This window comes from Chlorocebus sabaeus, chromosome 25, assembly GCF_047675955.1.
Source record: "Chlorocebus sabaeus isolate Y175 chromosome 25, mChlSab1.0.hap1, whole genome shotgun sequence".
Taxonomy (NCBI): Eukaryota; Metazoa; Chordata; class Mammalia; order Primates; family Cercopithecidae; genus Chlorocebus; species Chlorocebus sabaeus.
Genome location: NC_132928.1, coordinates 23,512,312 through 23,519,127, shown reverse-complemented (window position 1 = coordinate 23,519,127; position 6,816 = coordinate 23,512,312).

Below are 6,816 nucleotides of genomic sequence, written 5' to 3'. Positions count from 1 at the left end.
GTTTAGATCTTTACACTGGAATATTTGAGTCATAAAAAAGAGTATGTGTTGGCCGGGCACGGTGGCTCACGCCTGTAATCCCAGCACTTTGGGAGGCCGAGGCAGGTGGATCACCTGAGGTCAGGAGTTCGAGACCAGCCTGGCCAACATAGTGAAATCCTGTCTCTACTAAAAATACAAAAAAATTAGCCAGGCATGGTGGCACATGCCTGTAATCCCAGCCACTAGGGAGGCTGAGGCAGGAGAATAGCTTGAACCCAGGAGGCGGAGGTTGCAGTGAGCCAAGGTCGCACCACTGCACTCCAGCCTCGGCGACAGAGCAAGACTCCGTCTCGGAAAAAAACAACAAAAAAAGAGTATGTGTTAACGCACAACTAAGATCGAAAATACGATAATAAAATGACTGACAGTGATCAAGGAATAAACCGTTTCCAATAAGGCCTGTCATGGTGTGTGCCTCACCCCTACTACACTCCCCCGTTTCCCTACCACCCCCACTCCAAGGTGACCGCTATCTAAATCCCAGTTTCATCATTCCCTTGCTATGTTTTTGGTTGTTTTCACCACGCGTTTCTGATAAACATGTGTGAAGACAACCCTTCAGTTTTGTTTTGTTTTGAATTTTATGTGTTTTGTGATGTCTTCTGCAGCTTGCTTTGCATCTTCCACAGGCTTCTGAGATTCACCCAGCTGATATACGCGGCTTCAGTTTATTCATTTCCACTGCTGTGAAATTCCATTGTTTGAACACACTGTACCGCATTTTATGTATCCAATGTCCTGTAGAAGGACGTCTAGGTCATTTTCAGTTGTGGTTTTTTTTGTTTTGTTTTGCTATTGCAAACAACGCTACAAAGAAAATTCTTCATCATGTCTTCTGATGCACCTGACGGGGTTATGGAGGTGCAGGGGTGGGCTTGCAGGGTTGCGGGGCTTGTGTGTAGCATATTTTTACTCAATACAGCTCCAAGGTAGTTGTACCATTTTCCTTGCAGCTTATAAGCTGGAGGAGAGTCTTCTGAGGGGCCACTGTTGAGCTTAGGAAAGGGGGCGCCAAAGTGTTGACTACCTAGCAAACCTTGAAATTAACCTTGAGAACCATCTACCCTAAGAATGGTAATTTATATGGTAGTCCACGGAGCAGTGCACAGGCTTGATATTTATCTCCAGAGCTGAGCCTCTGAGGTTGGAAACACCTGCAGTTACTGACCAGCGTCCCAGGAGAAAACTGGCCTCTTAACTGACACAGGAGAACCAAGAACATTTGTGCCCATCTCACCCGACCTGCGAGACTTGGCATCTTTGCCAGAGCATGTGAGCTTGTGGGATTTTTAAAGCGTGTCCTTCTCTTGCAGCAGAATCTAAATTTGTCAGCCTTGGATTCAAGGGCATGTGATGTGACTGACTGGAGGCAGCTAGATCCTGGCTGAGATTCCGCCTCTTTCCCTGCTTGCTCTTCCTCCTTCTCACTCCCTTGCCTTCTACTAATATTTATGTCCTTCTTTTATATTTTTGATTGGGTAATGCATTCAAAGAGGTGGAAGTTGAAAGTATAAAACTCTGTGAGGGAAAGTCTTGCTCCCACTACTCACTCCCACTTGCCTGCTCCCTTTTATTGAAGGTCATCACTTTTGTTATATATCCTTCTAGAATCGGATTTTGTTTTGTTTTGTTTTTGGTGTGTGTTATTTCTGAAAGTGTCTCACTCGGTTACCCAGGCTGGAGTGCAGTGGTGCAATCACAGATCACTGCAGCTTGGAACTCCTGGGCTCAAGTCATCCTCCAGCCTCAACCTCCTGAGTAGCTGGGACTACAGGTGCGCACCACCAGGCCTGGCTATTTTTAAATATTTTTTGTTTTGCTTTGTTTTTTTTGTAGATATGGGGTTTTGTCATGTTGCACAGGCTGGTCTCAAACTCTTGGGCTCGAGTGATCCACTGGCCTTGGCCTGCCAAAATGCTGGGATTACAGATATGAGCCACTGTGCCTGGCCAAGTTTTTAAATGTATAAGCAAATATGAATATAAAGTCTTATTAAAACCTCCTATTATAGAAAAGATAGCATACTATATACATGATTCTGCCTTTGCCTTTTCTCATAAAGAGGTATCTTGGATGTCTAGTCCAAATCATCATAATAAACATTTTGTTATTCTTTTTAAAAAGCTTTGTTAATATTCTATTGTATTCTACTAATATTTCTCACTTACTGTGCACAAATCTCTTTGCTGGGTGCTGGGGTCAAAATGATGAATCAAAAGAGGTCCTGCCTTTAAGGAGAGTACAGCCTAAGGGCAAATAGACAAACGATTATGATGAAATACTGCAGGAGCTATTCATTCCCAAAATATGAAGTACCAACTGCTTGTCAAGCATTGCTCTGGGCAGAGGGGAGATGATGGAAAATAAAACCCATGAAAATCCCTGCCCCGTGGCACTTCTGTCCTAGCAGAGTTGATGCTCTGGCACTGTGATAAGGGGTGGGCACATGGCAGGGCCCCTAACCCGGTCTGGGGGTCAGGGAAGGCTACCTGGAGGAAATAGGTGGACTGAGAGATAATGAGGGTGGTGTTGGCAGGACTTGGTTGGATTTGACCAGGAGGGAATGGAAACCTCAGTCCTCTCATCTAAAATGAGGCAAATAACCCCGTCCCTGAGCTGCTCTGAGACTCTCTGATACAAGTAAGGCTCAGGGCAGTGGTGCTGTGCCACAGCCCCAGACCCATCCCTTCATCTGCTCCCGTGCTGCCCCCACCTCACCCCGAGCCATGGTGTCCATACTCCAGCAGGCACTCTGCCTTCCTGTCTTCTCAGCCCACTCCCCTCCCCATCACACACACACAACACACACAACACACACACACCACATGCCCACACCACATGCCACACCGCACACTGCACACATACACATGCACGCACCACATACCACACCACACATCACACACACATCACACCACACCATGCACACACACACCCCTCACACCACACACCCACCCACACACATGCACACACCACATACCACACTGCACATCACACACAATCACAACATGCATACACACACCCCCCTCACACCGCACACCACGTACACACACACACTACACCACACCACACATGCACACACCACATTCCTCACTGCACACCACACACACCACATACCACACTGCACACCACATGCACACATCACACCATGCATACACACACACACCCCTCACACCACACACCACATACACACACACTACATCACACAAATGCCACACATGCACACACCACATTTCACACTGCACACCACACACACAACACACACACAACACACATGCACAAACCACATTCCACACTGCACACCACACACACAACACACATGCACACACCACATACCACACTGCACACCACACACACACATCGCACCATGCATACACACACACCCCTCACACTACACACCACACACACACACTACACACACACACCCCACACATGCACATACCACATGCCACACTGCACACTGCACACACACACACCACATACCACACCACACATCACACACACATCACACACCATGCACATACACACTCCTCACACCACACACCACATACACACACACATGCATATACCACACACCACACCGCACACCACACACACACATCACACCACACCACGCACACACACCCCTTACACTACACCGCACACACACAACACACACCACATGCACACACCACATACCAAACACCACACCACACACCACACACACACACCACACATGCATACCCCCTCGCACCACACACCACACATACACTACACCACACACACACCACACATGCACACGCCACATCGCACACCACACACACCACACACACATACACACCCCTCGCACTGCACACCACACACACACTACACCATACCTGCACACACCACATACTGCACCGCATACCACACACACATCATACCAAATATACACACACCCCTCACACTGCACACCACATACATACACACTACACCACACATACACCACACATGCACATACCACACCGCATATCACACCTCACACCACAGACACACATTACACCACGCATACACACACCCCTCACACTGCACACCACACACACATCACACGTGCACATACAACATACCACACCCTACACCACACACACACATTACACCACAAATACCACACACACCCCACACACCAAGCACACCACACATGCACACACCATATACCACATACATGCGGGCACACACACCCCCCACACCACACACACCACACACTACACCACACATACCACACACGCATCACACACACCACATACTACACACAGGCACACACCACACCACATATATCACATACATACACACTTCACACTACACCACACGTGCACACATGCATACACCACACCACATATACACATGCACACCACATACATAGGCACATCGCACCACACATGCACGTATCCACACATCACATATACACCCCTCCACACACACACACCATACACCACACATGCAAACACAGCACAACCAGCCACACCCACCTCCCCACAGACCCCACCCACACCACACCACACCACAAACACCATACACCACAAACACACAACATATCATTCACACACAACACACACATCATACATACACTACACACATCACACATACACAGTCATCATATGCCCACACCACATACCACACACATACACACACACATATACACAGACACTCCACACCACATACATACACACATTACACCACACACACAACACACCCCACATGCACACACCACATACACACTACACCACACATACCACACACACACCTCACACACCCCCTACACAACACACCACACATCGACACACCACATACCACACCGCACACCACATACACACACATTACACCACACATACTATACACACACCACACCTCATGTACACATACCACATACCACACACGGACACACACCACGTACATACATACACACCCCTCACACCACACACCACATACACACACATTACACCACACATACTACCCCCACACCCCTCACACACAATACAAACATATACACACACATTACATCACACATACCACACACAGTACTCATACCACACACATACCACATACACACCACACACGCACACACCACATACTACACACAAGCACACATACACCACACTACACATACACAGGTCACACTACATACAGCACACGTGCACACATACATACACCACACCACACATCATACACATGCACACCACATATATATGCACATCACACCACACATGCCACACATGTACGTACCCACACATATCACATACACACCACACACATTACACCACACACATATCACACATACACACATGCCACCTACACCCACCCACACACACACTCATGCTCAGACCCCACCCATTCACACCACATACAAACACTCATCATACACACACACCACACACACTGCAAATGCACATCATACTATACACACAACATATACATCACACATACCACATACCATACACACACCACACACACACAGCCACATCAAAGACACACACATACCACGTACCACCCCCACACACAACACACACCACCCCCAGACATGTATACAATCTTGGTACAGGCCATTGACCCTCTGCAGGAGTTCAACTTCCTGCCTAGCCTGGCCCGTCCCCATCGCACATTAGGGAGCGTCCCAGAGTGCGCACAGCCCACTGTCACGGCTAGGCTGCCACACACCTCTCAGCCAGTCCAGTGTCACTGCCTGTGTGACTGTTTTGCGGACCCCATTGAATTGTGCGGTCCCAGGACTCCCACATCTTGGGTGCCGCCTGGCACCTGACCTTGCAGGGACCTGCTTGAGGTATTGCCTGTGGCTGGTGGACTCACGCAGTGAGGGTTGGGGACTTCTGTTGAGTGGGAGCAAATGGCAGGAACAGTCAGCATTTCCCAAAATCCCCATGGGCAGTTTGGCACCCGCCCAGGCCCAGCCCAGGTTTATTTGGTGATAAGATTTGGTTTTGTTTTTTCCCAAGCCGCAAGGGCGTGTGCCACCCAGATCCCTGGCCCGGATTACCTCTGTTGTTCGGTGGCAGCCTGGAGCTGTGCCTCAGAGCGGGGCTGTGCTGGACACAGGGTGGTCTTATTCATCCTGGCCCTCTTCTTTATGGGGATGGAGATGAAGGGCTCCAGAAGTGCTGCCTGTACACCCCCATCCAGGCTCCAGTGGGTGCCACTTGTCCCGGCCTGAAGTCACAGCTCCCAGATGCTGCCTTCCTCTGCCAATCCCTATACCTGCTGGGGTGGGCACTGAGGGCCAATCCCAGACTTGGGAGCAGGGTGGGAGTGGGGTGGGGGTGGTGCACAGATTGTTGGCTCAGTTCCCTCTGCTTGGGAGATGGGTTGAGGTGTCCCCTGGTTGTGACAGAATGGAGGCTGTGGGTTCTCAGCCCCTGCAATCCCCACCCTACATTTGGAACATTCTGTCCTGGCTCCTGAGTCTGAAGAAGGTGTAAAATGTGTGGTTTGGAACTCGCATTGAATCTCAGCGTGGCTCTGGCTCTTGCAGACCCCGAATCTTTTCCATTCTAGCTGCAGTGTGTCTGAGACTCATTGTTTGCTAAGGATTGATTTCATGAATGAGTGACCTGCCCTCAGCGGGGCCCATCCTTGATTGAAGGCTCTGTTGTTGCTGTCTTGAAACTCTTAACAATGTCTGAACAAGAGACCCGGCATCTCCATTTTGCCCTGGGTTCTGTACATTATGTAGCCAGTCTCAGTTCACTTTTAGTTGTCTGCCTTTTAGTATCTTTTTCATGTCAAACCATGTAGATATATTTTTATAAC